This window comes from Geotrypetes seraphini, chromosome 9, assembly GCF_902459505.1.
Source record: "Geotrypetes seraphini chromosome 9, aGeoSer1.1, whole genome shotgun sequence".
Lineage (NCBI taxonomy): Eukaryota > Metazoa > Chordata > Amphibia > Gymnophiona > Dermophiidae > Geotrypetes > Geotrypetes seraphini.
The window spans coordinates 139,536,526-139,555,303 of record NC_047092.1 but is presented as its reverse complement, the minus strand read 5'-3'; the positions used below and the strand labels follow the sequence as shown (position 1 = coordinate 139,555,303).

Sequence of the window (18,778 nt, the reverse complement as noted above, 5' to 3'; positions counted from 1 at the left end):
GTATTTATATTTCCTGACAGTAATACTTCAAAATATGTGCGTATTAAACCATTTAATATTGTTTAATTTGTTTGAATTTTGGCTGTGTGTTGATTTAATGGACATCAGTATGAGCCATGTAAACGGTGCCCAATGTAAGGCTCAGGCAGTAACCTTGCGATGACTGGCATCATCCGGATGATATCTGGATAAGGATAACTGCCTCATACATCATATTTGTCCATGGCCAAAAAACAACAAATATAAGTGACCCAACTGTCCCTTTACAATCTTAAATCCACGAGATATGGCATGTAAACTCCTAAGGATAAATTAAATGAGGTGTCTGTGACCAAAACTTACTGTGATAAAACTGCAAAAATATATAAAAGAGTGTAAAAAATTTTTTTGAAAAAAGTGATAATAACTAAAGACTGGAGTGACAAATAGCACATTTGAAAAATAAATGAAAAGGGTAGACACGCCCAAAAAAAGAAAAACAAAAAAATGATGAAAGAGAACAGAAGTCCAAGTATTCAAAGAGTCATGCTAAAAGTTCATGCAATGAGCTGAAAAATAACTAGCAGTCAATCCATAGATTAAATGAAGATCACTTGAACGATTCCAAATCACTGTATATCAAAGTCCAACTGTTTGTATGAAAAATTCACAAAGAACATACATTCTATGGGTCATAACATAAATGCCCATATGTCCCAATTTTAGAAAAGTAATAAATACTTAGCTTGCATTCACTGAATGTAGAAAATGCGAGTATTTGTAGAATCAATCACTACCCGCAGGAAATCTCCACTCAACAGAGCTCCGTTTCGTCCACCTTCGTCAGGAGCAAAGATCCTTGGTAATCAGAATCAAACGACAAGCTTCCAATAAGGCTGTCGGAAAGGCGATGGTCAGAAAATCAAAACCATCGACCTCTGTGCTGGAGCGGTCTCAAATGAAGCCACCACCTCATGAAATGAAATCAAAAAATGGCGCCTCAGGAGAATAAGACGCCGCGGGAGTTCAAACTTGGCCACGCCCCCCCATGAATACTGAGTGATGTCAGACCATTTTAAAGGGAAATGCCACAAAAATACCGATGAATCACCATGACTTATCACAAAAATTACATTACCTTTTTGGACACCAACGTCATCTTAGAAGATGGACAATTATTTACCAAGGTTCACCACAAAGCTACTGAAAGAAACAACCTGCTGTCCTTTTCAAGCTGTCATCCTAAACGGCTCAAGGCTGCCATACCTATTGGGCAGTTTTTAAGGGCTAGGCGGATATGCACCAATGATCAAGACTTCAAAAGGGAAGCTCAGATTCTACACAGCAAATTCATAGCCAGGGGGTACCCCAAGAACGTGCTGCGGAAAGCTTTTTTAAGGGCATGGCATGCCAACCGGGACCTAATGTTGGCCGGTAATAGAAGAGAGACCCCCTCCAATCACATTTGTGTGCTATCCCATTCCATTCAATCTTCCCAAATAGCAGCAAGTATCAGGGCTCACTGGCATATTTTACAGCTTCATCCAGTGTTTCACGAGCATCCCTGTATTGCTTTCACTCGGGGTAAAAATCTATCCGAGCATCTGACTTCCTCGGATTTTAAAATCCAACCCCCAGGATCTCGGGGCAAAGGGCATCATTCCCCGTGTGGGAAGTGTTCAGTATGCAGCACGTCTACTAGAGGCGACAAATGGGTTCATCCCTCAACGAAGCAATCTTACTATCTGAAATCCATGACTTCGTGTAATTCCCAGTTTGTGGTGTATGTTATCTCCTGCCCATGTGGCTTAATTTATGTGGGATGCACTACTCGCAGCATTAGAACGCGTTTAATCGAACATCGCAGTTGCCTTAACACCAAAAAGCTGACAGCTCCCATGGTTCTTCACAATGATACTTACCATCACGATTTTTCCCAACTTCGGTGGGGAATTTTGGAACAGATTTCTTCTAACTATGATGGGGATCGCAGTCAGTATCTGCTCCAACGGGAGAACTATTGGATCTTCCAATTGAAGTCTTTTCCTCCCATGGGACTCAACGAAAACGTGGATAAATGTTTTACCACGTAACCTTCCAAGTGTCTTTGGTGTTTCATCGGTATTTTTGTGGCATTTCCCTTTAAAATGGTCTGACATCACTCAGTATTCATGGGGGGGCGTGGCCAAGTTTGAACTCCCGCGGCGTCTTATTCTCCTGAGGCGCCATTTTTTGATTTCATTTCATGAGGTGGTGGCTTCATTTGAGACCGCTCCAGCACAGAGGTCGATGGTTTTGATTTTCTGACCATCGCCTTTCCGACAGCCTTATTGGAAGCTTGTCGTTTGATTCTGATTACCAAGGATCTTTGCTCCTGACGAAGGTGGACGAAACGGAGCTCTGTTGAGTGGAGATTTCCTGCGGGTAGTGATTGATTCTACAAATACTCGCATTTTCTACATTCAGTGAATGCAAGCTAAGTATTTATTACTTTTCTAAAATTGGGACATATGGGCATTTATGTTATGACCCATAGAATGTATGTTCTTTGTGAATTTTTCATACAAACAGTTGGACTTTGATATACAGTGATTTGGAATCGTTCAAGTGATCTTCATTTAATCTATGGATTGACTGCTAGTTATTTTTCAGCTCATTGCATGAACTTTTAGCATGACTCTTTGAATACTTGGACTTCTGTTCTCTTTCATCATTTTTTTGTTTTTCTTTTTTTGGGCGTGTCTACCCTTTTCATTTATTTTTCAAATGTGCTATTTGTCACTCCAGTCTTTAGTTATTATCACTTTTTTCAAAAAAATTTTTTACACTCTTTTATATATTTTTGCAGTTTTATCACAGTAAGTTTTGGTCACAGACACCTCATTTAATTTATCCTTAGGAGTTTACATGCCATATCTCGTGGATTTAAGATTGTAAAGGGACAGTTGGGTCACTTATATTTGTTGTTTTTTGGCCATGGACAAATATGATGTATGAGGCAGTTATCCTTATCCAGATATCATCCGGATGATGCCAGTCATCGCAAGGTTACTGCCTGAGCCTTACATTGGGCACCGTTTACATGGCTCATACTGATGTCCATTAAATCAACACACAGCCAAAATTCAAACAAATTAAACAATATTAAATGGTTTAATACGCACATATTTTGAAGTATTACTGTCAGGAAATATAAATACACATAAACCAATTTACTTGACAGTACTATTTTTACCCAAGGATTGGGAAGTATAGTTTCTGTCCTTTTCTATCTTTTTTCTAGTTTTGAATGAATATTGATTGTGGACCAATTTTTTGTTGGATATCAAGCGTGGACAGTATTGGTCACAGAGTCCTTAAGGGGTTTCTGCTGTTTAGCAATTTTTTGTAAGAGTATCAAGTTACCCAGGTATGTTAAGGACAATAGTATTTTATTTAATACTTGGAAAACCTTGAAATTTATTAATAAATTAACAGATATTCCAATAGAGAAATCTACTTATCAATCCTTGTGGCTAAACTCCAAGATTCAAATAGGTGAGTCTGGGATCTTCTGGAAGCATTGGATGCAGGCAGGCATTCGTACACTAGATGATGTTATGTCTAATGGAAAACTGCTTGATTTTTCACGACTGCAACAATCATTTGTTATTTCAAAATCTCAAAATTATAGATGGTTGCAGTTGAAATAGGCCATTCAGAGTGGGTTCCCTGATTGGCAAAATCTAAAAAAATCATTATAGCATGCTCCCAGGCAGATTTTTTTAGGACATCAGGCTGCCCCGTGGTATAAATTAATTTCTGAATTCTTGAATACAAAAAAAAATAATAATAATAGTCTTAGGGACATTGAGGAAGGAAGGGGAGAAAAAGAAGTCCTGTGCAGATGTGTGCAGGTAAAGAGAAGTCCTCTATGGCACTAGAGGTAAAGAAAGACCCCTTAGAATCCCCAATATAGTAGAAACAGGCCAACACAACTAAAGGCTTAAAATGGCTGCTTGAAAAGATTAAAATGGCTGAAAAACACACTCTGACTAAAAGCTGTCAAGCCCTGTGTCTCAGAGAAGAGCACACTTCTGCTTTTCTGAGTAGAGCAAAACAGAAGGCAAAACTAGAAATGACAATTTATGTGAAAAGCTACTTTCCACCCAAGTCAGCATGGACAGCTGTTAAAAGCATCATAAGAATAAGGATGTGAAACTTAAGAAAATCAACCACAAAGCTAAAAACTATTAGGCCAAGGTGTTCAAGAAGGGGATCTTGGTATATTAACAGGATATTTACGGGAAAGAAGAGTAGTTCTAGAGAAAAAGGCGTGACATACAGGATCACTCAAAAATGTTAACCAATCAATAGTTTAATAAGTATAATGACGAATGTAATTAACTAATGAAAATGTGAAATGTAACATGCACCAGCGTGGGCCAGAGCTGTCAGAAACATATAAAAAGAGCTCCCTGAACCATAGGATTAGAACCAACCTGTAAGATTTATTCTTGTAAGCTGTTGCTGATTTATTATTAAAATTATATATTATTCTAGCCAGCATTACAAGTTTCTCATGGTCTATTAGTGGAGGCCGTCAATATCCGGCTCTTCAACATTTGGAGCATTGAGATAAAGCAGTATATTTCTGCATCTCGATGGCCACGAATTTGGACGAGATGAGATGTACAGCGTCAGCATCTATGAAACAAACATGGTTTTTTTCTGTTACATAGATCTTTTTGGCCCCCTGTTAGATTATACAGGTTAGACAATTCTAAATCTAAGAGATGCTGGCACTGTCATCTAGACATTGGGACACTGGATCTCTGTTGTTCTATTGTTCTTTGATACTCAACTTTTGGAAGTCAATATGGGGACAGATTAATCTCATATTGGAATAAACAATTCCATTGACATACAAGATAGTCATATGTGGAACATTACTGCATATTACTATTTAATGTACCTCAAAAAGAAAAGAAGAGACTCCAAATAATCCAAAATACTGCCATAAAACTCATTCATAAAGCAAAAAAATTGCATTTTTAGTTTTCAAAGTATTATTATTTAACGAGCCACAATTCATATCTAGAATGATTATCCCATATCATTCATCTCGATCTCTCCGCTCTTCTAATCAAGATCTACTATCGGTCCCATCTTTAAAAATAGTGGGAACAAGGAGGAATGAAATGTTCTCTGTTTTAGCTCCCCAAACTTGGAACGTGCTGCCACTTTTTATTAGAAAAGACAAAGATCTTATCTCTTTTAAAAAACTTTTAAAAACATTTTTATTTAATGACGCTTTTACTGACTAATTCTTCATGCCAAGGCCCCTTTTTTTTCCATTTCCCCCATCTTCTTTTTTCTTTTTTTCCTTCCCCCCTCCCTTGTGTTTTTTCCCTTATATGTTTTTTTTCTACTCTGAGATATTTGTAACTTTATTCCCCTCTTCCCTTTACTTCTTGTTTGTCACTCATCCACATGTATAGAAAAATCTTTAAATTTCTAGAGTTCTTTGTTTTACTTGTGTTGTTTTAAACTGTTGTTTTTAAAAGTGTCCTAAGACTGTTGGTTCCCCCATAAGCTGTTTTTAAATTGTACATCGCTTAGAACACAGGTGTCAAAGTCGGTCCTCGAGGGCCAGAATCCAGTCGGGTTTTCAGGATTTCCCCAATGAATCTGCATAAGATCTATGTGCATGCACTGCTTTCAATGCATATTCATTGAGGAAATCCAGAAAACCCGACTGGATTCCGGCCCTCGAGGAGGGACTTTGACACCCCTGGCTTAGAATGTTTTATATAGGCGATTTATCAAATAAACTTGAACTTGAACTTATTAAGCCCCCCATGGACCGCTATAAATGTAGGCTTTTCTTAATTATGACAGGGATAGCCATGCGAATTGGAAAAATTGCAATCGCCTATATAATTCCTGGCACTTTGTATTAGTTTTGAAAAATTAAAAAAAGAAGAATTTTACTCCACTGCTAAATAAATAGCACAAAATCAACAGCAGCTGTTCTTTCGCTACTATTATTTAAAGTTATACTCCATACAGTTCAGTCATTTCCTTTCTGTAGCTAAAGTATGGAAAAGTTCAACTTATCTTTAGATGTTTTTGTTGATAAATTGCATCAGACACATCTATCACGACGGTGTCTTCAATCTTATAACATATTCCTGAGGACGCTATTAAACCACCAATGTGGCCTGCGTTTCGTGGGGTGTATTCTTCCCCACTTCGTCAGGGTATTTTTCTCAGCAGCCTGAATCCAAGGGTTTTTCGCCTATAACTGAAATGTGAGCTAGGTGAATCTGACATTTTCTGTGGCCCGAATAGGTTAATAGCTCAACTCTGAGGCTTTTCCCTAAAGAATAGTAGATTGTTTCTATTTTTCTTCACTACTTTTCCCCAATCACTTTGTATATCTGCTAAATAATAACACTAATACAGTGGGTTTACTAGTATAGTAATCTTAAGACTGAATTTCAGCATTTAATTGGTTAAGTACCAGCTGTCTACACATGCTCAGATATTCAATGAGTATCAAGTTATAAAGTCATTTTGTTGCTGCTTGGTGTGGGAATTGCAAGTAAGACTTGGCTCAAGTAAGGAATTTTTTTTTTTTTAAGTTTTTTCAAGTGTCAAATAATTTTGCTAATTTTGTGAATGTACTGACTTTGCAGTATGAATCATTGTGGTCCCTGAAGCAGATTGCTGAAGTGCATTGGACCACAGTGAACTAAATGATATATGATTGTAGACCTTGCAAAAATAAATCTTTAAGGAGAAGTTATCAAGGTGTGGATCTCAGAACTGCAGGTTTCTGAATCCAGTGGTAAAAGAATAACATTGTGAGCCATAACTGTTACTCATTCCATTTAAAAGTAATATAACTGCCCAATACTGCCTGAGATACATCATCAGGCAAGTATGAGGAAAGCTAAGAATAGCAGGTTCCAACAAACCCCATCTAGCTTAAATGTTTAATACTAAGATTGTGTCAAATGCTGCCAAAATGTTGTATACAACAAAAAGTAACATAAGCAATATTGTCACAGCCACCCTCCAGCCGCAGCTGGTCTGAGTGGCACGTGACAGGTTTTAGCATGCGCCTCTAGGGGGGGTCGCACAGGTTTTAGGAGACTACTGAGTACTGGTGTTTAACCATTAAGACACCACACACCATCTGTAACTGACATATGAACTATGCTTTATTCTAACTCAGTTCAAAAAGGTATCTAGATTTTCCCAGCCTAAAAAGAAAGTCCAAACAGAACAATTTAAAAGACAAAAATCAGAATACAGTGTCAGAATGCTCCCAATCAAAGTAAATTTCAGCATCAGTTCATACTTGCAACAATCAAAAGAAAAAATGTTTGGAAACAGTTCCTGGGTTTCTCTGTGCCTCAGAGTCTTCCCTCCAGGTCCTTATTCGGGTGTTCTTTAAGCCACATGTAGAGCAGGCAGGAAGTGCACACAGGTTAGAATCTTTGCAAAAGAGTTCTGTTCTCACCCTGAGTTCAAACTGAAAGGTCACTTGGATACACAAAGTCAGAGGCGTGAAGAAAGTACAAGAGTTTTATTCACAGCATGCCGGGACTCTAGTGTAGTTAATAGCCTGCCTACTAGAGTGTCAGAAACAGGAAATACACGGACTTTTATGCCCTTTTCGCAAACTAATATATGCAAAAACTACAATTTTCATTTGTTACTTCTATAACTTTCTACAATTATTATTGGTCCTAAGCCAGTACTTATGATAGGTTCAGGGGTACAACTTATAGCCCTATAGGAAACTAGCTCATTTCTCTGCTTATCTAAATCTTACAGGTCTAAATGCTACATGTACAGAAGGGCAGGGCACATCATGGCTCAAACTCTTATCTATTCAGCTTACAATGTGGTAAGGCAGGGACATACATTTCAGGCAGATGCAGTCAATAGATTATACACTGTTTTCAGCTATGTAGGCCAGAGCAATATTTTAAACAACAGTTAACTATTTCATGACCCTACAAAACAAATAAATCTCAGTGAGTTAGAGCAGGAAAGAAAACAAAAACAACAAAACACTTTCTTTTCAGAGCTGTGCTGGGCTAATCAGCACAGCTCTTGTGCTTCTGCACTAGCCAGTCTCTTACACAATCCCAGAGAAAAAACAAAACACAAGAAAAATAAAACTTTCAATGGTTCCTCCTAAAACCTGGGTATTACACAATACTATGTAGCAAAGAGTTCCTTATTGCAAAAGAAAAAACTCAAAGTCTCTAGCACTAATCATCAGCAAGAGGCAAAACCACTCCACTTTTAAACATGGTCAGCATTTCATAATAATCTCATTTTCCTTAGTTCAAACAACCCTCTATAGCTTGTTGGTCTGTGTTTGCTTCTCTTAGGTCCATGGCTTATGGCAAATCGCCTGTTGCCTGACACTCAGCCTTGGCTTCTCCCAGGCCATGTAGCTTGGCTACTTCCTCAGTCTGGACTACTCTCTTTTCCTGTCCTAGGACACCTCCTCCTCTCTTAGCAGTGCAGATGAAGGAGCCTAGGACTGGTTTTTCTGAGTCTTGAACTAAGTTTTCTCCTTAATAAAAATGCTGAATTATGTTTAATTGCAGACCTGACTTATCTCATGTTCTAGCCTGCCTACACTGTGTGTTGTAGCTTAGGTGTTAGCTTCTTACTGTGTATGCTGAGATAACCATATTGTATTTCGCCCTTCTGGACATGTAACAGAAAGACTGCAGGGCTTGGATAAGTGACCTGCTCCCTATAGGACTATAAGGTTAATCCCTGAACCAATAATAAGTGCGAGCTTAGGACCAATGATTGTTAAGAAAATGTAGCAAAAGTAACAAATGAGAAGTTGTATCTAGCATCTAGTTGTCCAGCCAGAAAATGCATAAATATCACCGTAATTTCCTGGTTTCGGCACTTCTGAAGCCGCCAGCTTGGGGCTCAGGAGTCCGCATATGCTGAATAAAACACCTGTGCTTTCTTCAAGTCTCTAAGTTTTGTGGCTGACCAAAGTGACCTTTCACAGCTAGCATTTAATAGGCAAGTGCCCCACCCCCAACCACCAGGTGAAGGAGTTCTATGGCACTCTGCAGCTGCCTGCTTCCTGATTACAACTATTTACTTTCAGTTCAATGTGAATTGCACTTCAGACCCATCTGCTCTTTTGCTCCCTCTGGTGCTTCTGGAGAAAACACCAGTTTCAGGATTTTCTCAAAGCTGGAATGTCTCCAACAGCCTCAACCAGCTCTGCTACTTTAGGGACACTCCTAGCAGGCATACCCTGCATACTACAATATATTAACTAGATAATAAACATCATAAATGTATATGTGTGCCATTCTGAAAACCCCACATTTCCAGTTAAATATAAAAGCTGCAATCATTTGGCACAATAGATTTTGGGAGAGAAAAACATTGGGGAAATAAAGGGATAATGTCCCCTAATTCCTCCCACAGAGCTGTACATCTGCAGAATTCAAAGACTATGCCTGAAGCAAGAAGGCTAGTCCAAAAAATAGTTTGGCGACCACTTCAAAGACGTATAAAACAATATAAAATACATGAATCAAATTTGATTTGTGTATTTTATAAATCTTTGAAGCAAGGAGGACCATTGGGCTACATCTGTTCCTTAGCTAGGGTCAAAAGATGTCCTCTTTAAAAAAATAAAACCCGACATGTGGCCCCACCCCATTTTGCCCCAGCCCCGTCTCATTTCGCCCACACACAGACCTAGTGTCTCCTTCCCCAAGCTCCGGCCCGTGTCTAGAGGGCCTTTGGATAAGCATGGACATCGATGCATTGCATGAGATGGCATTATGTCAATATCCGCACATGCCGACAAATATCTTCCTACTTGAGGCCATGACGCCAATAACACTTCACAACATTCATTCCTACCAGAACACCTGGCCTTGGTCACATATGCAGAACACAGACAAACCCTATGCAAATACAGGACCACAAACTAAAAGTCCTAATATACACAAACGAAACCGTAAATTGCCAGACTCTGCATGCAGTACAAAAACAGAGAAACAGAAATACATTTCTTCCCGAATAGTGCAAAATATAGACAGCAGATGTAAATTCTGAAAACAGACATTTCCAACCTTTGGGCCTCTTCTATCAAACTGTGCTAGCAGTTTTTAGCACAGAGAGCCGCGCTGAATAGCACGCACTGCTCCCAAAGCTCAGAGTTCCTATGAGCGTTGGGAGCAGCGCGGGCCATTCAGCGTGGCTCTCTACACTAAAAACTGCTAGTGCAATTTGATAAGAGGCCCAAAGGTTGGAAATGTCTGTTTTCAGAATTTGCTGTCGAGTGATTTTATTTTTCAACTAATCTTTTCCCAGTCTCTGATTAAACTTCCTTCTGTCAGTGCTCTTAACTATGTTTCCAAGGTCTTCTTATCCATTTGCTGTTTTCTCTCCTTCACTGTCTGCCCTACATCCATCTTTGGTATTAACTTTTAATATTCAACTTTCTTCCATTTTTCTGCTTCCTCTTCAGATTTATCTACTTTTCCATATCTTCCCTTCCCATCTATCCATGGACACTATCTCTTCCCTCTCTCTGCTCTTCCCCACCATCGATGTGTGCCATCTCCTCCCTCCTTCTTCTTCCCTATTCCCATCTAACCTTAAACAGCATTTCTTCCATCTCTCTTCTCTTCCTCATCCCTACCATCCCTGTGCACCATATCTTCCCTCTCTCTCCCCTTCCCCCTCTGTCCCTGTGTACCATGTTATCCCTCTTTCCCTCTTCTATGGTCTGTCATCTGTCTTCCCCCTTTCCCCCTCCTATGGTCTGGGATCTTTATACTCTCCTTCCCATAGTCTGTTCAAGTCCCAGCCTGTGAGGGGGAGGAATAACTACAAATAAGTGCGGGGGGAGGGGGGAGGGAAGGAGGACTCATAGGAACTCTATGAGCGTCGGGAGCAGCGTGGAGCATTCAGTACAGCTCCCGGAACTAAAAACTGCTAGCACAGTTTAGTAAAAAGGGAAATAATTTGTTTCTTTTTCTTCCTGCACTAAATACAGGAACAAGTCAAAACCCTCAGCAAATGAACAAAAGAGACCCGCAGAAAGACCTAATAAGTGCCATGAAAATTCCAGATTCTCAGCACATTAATCTTGATGACTATTATCTTTTTGTGGACACATGGAAGCAAGAATGGGAGAAGGATGTTCAAGGCCCAGCCAGTCCAGATATAATTCTGTAACCTTCTTTCTGGGTGATTGCTGAAAAAGTTAAGGAAATATTGTATTCTCAACCCAGAAATTAAATTAATTGCTCCAGTCCAGAGCCTGAAGAATATGGCTACATCAACATTTTGGAAATGGCAGAGAACACATGTCAGTATGACTTAGATGATATGGATATGTTTGGGTTACAAGAACTCAGTGATGAGCTTGCAGAAATGGGATGTGGGTGAAAATATGATGAGAAGACCATTGAGCAGGGCCGCCATCAGGGCAGTACCACCAGTCCTGCATTCAGGGGCCCGGAGCTGACAGGGGGCCCAGGCTCCCCCAGGATCCTAGGCCACAGTCTAGGGGGAGGGGCGGTCCGCCCCACATGGACAGGAGAGAGCTGGACGGGGGACCCGCGGAATTCAATACATCTTGAGCGGCGAGGCTCGTCTTCTGTTCCTGCCTGCCCTGCCGCTCAGATATAGCCGATCGCAAGTGTTCCCCGATGTCAGCGCTGACGTCGGAGGGAGGGCTTAAGCAAAGCCTGCCCTCAGACATCAGCGCTGACGTCGGAGAATACTTCTGGTCGGCTATTTGTGCGCGGCAGGCAGGCAGGAAACAGAAGACAAGCCTCGCGGCTTGAGCTTCGTTTTGCTGAGAAAGTTGCAAAGATGGGCTGTAGGCAAACGCGGAACACAAAAGGGGGGAGGGAGTGCGTTTTGGACACAAGGCATGAACTTGGGAGAGAGGAAGGGAGGGAAAGAGATGCTGAGGTGGAGGAGAGAATGGGTTTTTGGACACAGAAGGCATGGACTTGGGAGAGAGGAAGGGAGGGAAAGAGATGCTGAGGTGGAGGAGAGAATGGGTTTTTGGACACAGAAGGCATGGACTTGGGAGAGAGGAAGGGAGGGAAAGAGATGCTGAGGTGGGGGAGGGAATGGGTTTTTGGACACAGAAGGCATGGACTTGGGAGAGAGGAAGGGAGGGAAAGAGATGCTGAGGTGGGGGAGGGAATGCATTTTTGGACACAGAAGGCATGAACTTGGGAGAGAGGAAGGGAGGGAAAGAGATGGTTGTGTACACAGGGGAATAGAAGAAAGGAGAATTTTTGGTCATAGGGAGGGAGTGAGGTACAGATAGTGGCATACTAGGATGGGGGGGGCGGTCCGCCCCGCCCCTGGTTTACGTCCCAAGGGGGTGCACAGCTGGCCACCCTCCAGTGTTCTCCCTAGGCTGGCAAACTGCGGCCCTTTAGCCACTTGAGTGCCACCGCCGCCATCGGGAACAGGCTGGCGCCAAGTTCTCCCTGCTTTTCCCTGTGGGGCCGGCCAACTCTTGCCACTCGCGTCAATTCTGACGTCGGAGAGGACGTTCTGGGCCAGCCAATCGCTGCCTGGCTGGCCTAGAACGTCCTCTCCAACGTTAGAATTGACGTCAGGTGGCGAGAGTTGGTCGGCCCCGCGGGGAAGAGAAGCAGGGCGAACTCGGTGCTGGCCTGTTCCCGATGGCGGCAGTGGCAGCCTATTCCCCAGTGGCGGTGGCAGCATTTTCCCAATGGTGGTGGCATAGGGGAGGGCAGGGAGAAAGAAAGAAAGGGGTCAGGGTGAAACAAAGAAAAATGGAGCACGGAAAGAGAGAGAGAGAAAGACAGACATACAGAATGAAAGAGGGTGTGGAGAGAGAAAGAAGGGGGCAGGGTGAGAGAGAGAAAAACAGACATACAGAAAGAAAGGGGGTATGGAGAGAGAGAAAAAGAAAGAAGGGGCAGGGTGAAACAAAGAAAAAGTTTGGGGAGGGAATGAGGGCTGGAGGAGAGAAAGCATACAGGAGGCTGAAAGAAGGGAAGAAATATTGGATGCACAGTCAGAAGAATAAAGTGCAACCAGAAACTGATGAAATTACCAAAGGTAGGAAAAATGGTTTTATATTCAATTTAGTGATCAAAATGTGTCTGCTTTGAGAATTTATATATGCTGTCTATATTTTGCACTATGGCTCCCTTTTACTAAACTGCAATAGCGTTTTTTAGCGCAGGGAGCCTATGAGCGTTGAGAGCAGCGTGGGGCATTCAGCGCAGCTCCCTGCGCTAAAAACCGCTATTGCGTTTTAGTAAAAAGGGAGGGGAATATTTGTCTATTTTTGTATAGTTGTTACTGAGGTGACATTGCATAAAGTCATCTGCCTTGACCTCTTTGAAAACCCGCGGAATATAAATGATAATTAACATTTTCTCTGCATACAGCGTGCTTTGTGTTTTTAAAATTTTATTGTTGGTAGATCATTTTGACTTGGCCACAAAAGTAAGGGGGAGGGAGGGAGGGGAACTGCTGAAAGACATCTAGTAATCCTTGAAGGTTTGACTGTGCAGGGAATTATTTTTGTAAAATCATGTTTTGTTATGTGACTGGCATTATTTAGACTTTAATTTATATGAATGAATAGAATGAAAATGATATAAATTACCTGCTTGTTTTTATGTGCGTGTGCTGAAGAAAAGTGGAGAGAGAGTGGGCTGAGGACGCTGAAGGGAAATGGGGAAGAGAGAATGGGGAGAAGACGCTGATTTATAAATTGACAATTGTACAGAATATTGTTTCTTTTTTATATTCATCCATAGCTGCATGTTAATGATGGGCTCATATGCACTTATTTATCATCATAACATATACATCATCATTAACATGCAGCTATGGATGTGTAAGGACAGGCTGAGGAGGATGGATGGGAAGGAAGGAAGGTGCACATATCAACATATCGTACATTTTTAACATGCATGATGCAGCTTTAGGCAAGCAGAGGAGGATGGGATCATACAGATGTGTATGTTCAGATATGCGCTCAGATGTGTAGTTTTTTCTGATATATTTATTAAGCTTACAGTATTTATAAAAACACATTTAATACTTGTTACAAAAAATATTGTGCAATTGTGATCTACTTCTGGCCTACAAAGGTCAAAAGAAATCCTTAACTGAGATTTTACATTCAAAAGTGAATTATAGCTACTAGCACTATTATTTATTAGTTATTTATTATGCAGATGTTTGTTAGTTTGATATTAGTTCAGTATTAGACATATGTTAGTTTAGAATAGATAGGTATAGATTAGTTTAGTTTAGGTTAGGTTAGGACCCTGCTGAAAGAGTCTACCTTGACATGGTTGCAGGCTTACAAATCTTTTGGTCAAAGAGTGCGGCGACAGAGAAAAGTATGTGTGTATTCGGCCCATGGAAGAAAGGGGGGGTCAGAGGGGGGGGAAGGGGTGCGTGGGGGGCCCAATAGGATTGCTCAGTAAGGGGCCCATAAATTTCTGATGGCGGCCCTGCCATTGAGGTGTTGGAGCGGCAGTGCTATGAGAATATGAACCATGCTATAAAGACTGAGGAAGGGCTAGGTATAGAGCAGGGGTATCAAAGTCCCTCCTCGAGGGCTGCAATCCAGTTGGGTTTTCAGGATTTCCCCAATTAATATGCATGAGATCTGTTTGCATGCACTGCTTTCATTGTATGCTAATAGATCTCATGCATATTCATTGGGGAAATCCTGAAAACCCAACTGGATTGCAGCCCTCAAGGAGGGACTTTGACACCCCTGGTGTAGAGTATGATGAAGATGTGATTTGTGATGTATGCTGTTCACCTGACAGTGAGGAAGGAACCAACATGATTCAAATAATGACCAAACAACAAAAGGTAGAAAAGATAATTTTATTTTCTGCTTTGTGATTACAATATGTCAGATTTGAAATGTGTATCCTGCCAGAGCTGGTGTTAGATCACGAACTTGAGCTAGGATTTAACAGAGAGAGAGGAAAAGTCTTTTTTGTTTGTTTTACACCACAGCACCAGTGTGGGTAGGAGAGGGCAAAGGGGATGAAGAGGCTATGAAAGGAGTGAAGAGGCTATAAAATAAACCCACCAGGATTTTTGAAAAAAATCAAAAACAAAAACAAAACACCCAATTGGGCAGGAAAATTGAATTGAGTCGAAAAATCGATTCAATAGGCTGAATCAAATCAAAATTTTTTTTCCTGAATCGGGCAGCACCAATAGACAGACCCAGGCTGCACCTGCTCCAGTGTCCCAGTGTCATTCTCTTCTCCAGCTGAGCTCCTCCTGCCTGAAGGTGCTGAGCATCTACCCCAAAGAAACCTCTCTTGCATGAACAGGTTATATCAATTCTGTTGTACCCTGGGTTGATATGTTAGAAGGCAGGAGTTCACAGCCTATAAAGAAACATGTGTTTACTCTCAAGTGATTTATGCAAAAGTTGGTTATTGTATTCCGTAAGCATCCTAGCATGTCTAGTGCCTAAATCTCACATGTACATTATACTATCTGACCACTGTATTTGCTACTTGTTGTAGGAATAAAATATCATATTTTTCTACATGGCCTGGTTCATTGCGTATCAGGTATTGGTAACATCCAGGGGTCTAGGGCTTGGATCTATTTGGGAAGCATATGTAGATAATCCACAGTGCTAACCTAAAATGTATCCATGTTCCTCCTTACACTGGTTTAGGGTGACCAGAAGCAATACAAGCAGCTCTTGAGTCTCGTAATCCACTTACAGATCACTATCCAAAAGCACTTTTACAAAGCCTATACATATCCTTGAGTAAGCATTAGTCTTGATATTGATCATGGTAATCATAGATGTGTATTCCCCTTCTGAAATAAGGAATACAAGTGAATTTTTGGGTGTTACCCTAGACCCCTCAAATCCTACCCAGTCCATGCTCCCTTGCCATATTGGTGTACAGATTTCTAAAATTGGCTTTCTAAAATTGGGGTTTCAATGGTTATTCAATATGCACATGTGAATTGTGAACGTGGCTTCTAAAATACAGGCCAAAATGAAATATTTTATTTCTTATACATGCGTCTACACACATTGGGGTAAAATTGGTGAAAAAGGAAAAAAGCATTATTCTGTACAACATGCACAAAGTTAGGCGCATTTTAGGAGGAGTGCACAAATTTGCAGTGATTTTGTTTTTAGAATTAGAGGGAGTATGCAGTTTACTGGCAATACCTACTTGTATACAGATATTTATAGACTGAATAATAAACATGTACGCTGCCCATATAAACAGTGTTTTACTCAGGGCTCCTTTTACAAAGCCGCACTAGCGGTTTAATGCACGTTACTTTGAATCCCCTCTTCCCTCCCTCCATGTACTTCTACACCAGGGCCCCCCTCTCCTGAAGGTCTGCGCCCCCTGAAGGCCTGCACCTCCTCCTGAAGGCCTGCACCCCACCCCTAAATGCCTGCCTGTCCTCCCTGAAGGCCTGTGCCACCATCCCTGAAGGCCTATTTCCCTCTTGAAGGTCTGCATCCCACCCCTGAAGGCCTGCCTGTCCCCCCTGAAGGCCTGTCCTCCCCTTGAAAGCCTTTTCCCCCACTTGAAGGCCTGCATCCCACCTTGAAGGCCTGCATCCCCCCGAAGGCCTGCCTCCTGCCTGTCCCCCCTTGAGGGCCTGCATGCCCCCCAAAGGCCTGCCTGCCTATTCCCCCTGAAGGCCTACCTGCCTGTCCCCCCTGAAGGCCTGTCCCACCTCCCACCCTGAAGGACTGCTCCCCCCCTCCCCCCAGAAGGCCTGCATGTTCCCCCTGGCCTCCCACTGATGTCCGGCTTCCCCCCTGGCCTCCCTGCACCATTTACCTTTGAGGAGCAGCCTGCAGACAAGATCATGATGCTAATGATCTTTGCACTGCTTCTGAGCTGTTTCCTCTGCCACGGACCCACCCCTCCTCTGATGTCAGAGGCAGGATTGCGGCAGAGGAAACTGCTCTGAAGCAGTGCAAAGATCACGAGCATCACGATCTTGTCAGCAGGCTGATCTCAAAGGTAAACAGTGCGGGGAGGCCGGGGGGGAAGCTGAACGCCGGGGGGGGGGGGACGATGGATGCCAGGGGGGTAAGCCAGACAGCAGCACTTACCGACTGACTCTCCCCCCTTGCCCTCTAAAGCATGTGTGGCAGCGGCCGGCCAGCAAGAGCGGTGCTGCCGCTCCTGCTTTAGGGGGTAATAGGGGAGGGTCAGCCGAATCAGGAACCAATTTTTTTTGTTTTGAAAATTTGAATCGAATTGAATCAATTCACCAGAAGTGAATCAGTGAACTGATTCGAATCGTGAATCGGACAGCACTAATGTTCAGTGCTTATACCTATTTGGGGAGTAGCATCAGATAAACATTACACTATCCAGCATTTTAACAAAGTAACAAAAAAATAAATATAAAACATAACCACTTGCTGTTGATTATGAATATTGACTCATATGTGTTTGGCTCTGTAAAAACATGATTTGAATTATGAAAATTGTTGAGAGATGGCTTAAAGGAAATACACAGGTCTAAAATCACTCAGTTTTACATTTCCTACTTCCTCTTAATTAAAAGGCACCGTTCAAAATCGATAAGATTGACTCTGCTCTACGCCCCAGCCACATTAATACATATGAGAGAGAGAAATTCTTCCTAAGCTGCTATTTTGATTAGCTTCTTTTATTATGTATGATTTAATCTAAGAAGAACATTAAGCAAATCAGAACACAATATTAAAAATAATATTAACATTCACACTAAAGGGATCCGTGATGCTTTGGCGTATTGGTACAATGCTGCATAGCCTTAAGCTTCTGGGTCAGCTGTTTTAATCTAGCTCATGTCAATAGTGATGGAAAGCCATTATTATTAGTGTTAGGAAAGCAGTTTATATTGTCTAAATGTATTCAAAGTGAATCAGAGGCCTGATTCCTGTATCCAGCTGACAGGCGTCCACATCATTAAAACCACCACTGTAATTGACATGGATCAACACGGCTGCTGGCAGCTTTGGGTGAGGGGTCAGACCTTAATGGGAGCAGAAGCTGTACGGCCTGTCAGCCTTAAAGTTAGAACCTCCAGAATAGTATTTAGGCATGCGAGGAATCTAATGTTTAATACCGCTCCCAGGATGAAATACGCCTCAAAACGCCCCCTAGTCGTGCCCTTCAACTGCAAACTGCCAATCAACGCTCCTATTCTCACTTCATACCGAGCCAGTGGAATTGACTGCCCCTAGCAGATTAGATCCCTTGAAGGACTCCAACTTGAGGAAAGCAATAAAAACATACCTCTTCACCGAACTCCCCCGCCCACGACCAATAGATAACACAGAAATGTACAGTATATTGATAGAAAATCCTCAGTGTGTTTCACATTAGGATAAAAATTTGAATTGAGAAACCTTGAACTGTAACTATGGCAAATTGCAACCTGCAAACTGTATATTATGTATGTTAACCTGTAACCCGTTCTGAGCTCTTTGGGGAGGACGGAATAGAAAACAAATGAAATAAATAACAACGTATACGGTGTTTGGCTACTAACAGGGCTACTGTTTCTAGAGTTTGTCATCTGGAACAATTCACAAATATTTAAAATTGGAAATTAAAAAAAAATCTAATTTAAGAGTCCTACACTCCATCCATGATTCCATTGTTCTCTCTTTAAAGAAGTAAAGTAAGGTATGTAAACAGGCTCTGAAATAAATGAAAATATATTTCCCTCTATGTACTTATAAATGTGCATAAACATTTGA

General features: G+C 41.5%; 1 pseudogene; it reads left to right on the top strand.

Moving 5' to 3' along the window:
* Window positions 1-747: 747 nt before the first annotated feature.
* The window catches only part of LOC117366437, a 34,926-nt pseudogene continuing 16,895 nt past the window's right edge, over window positions 748-18,778 (top strand).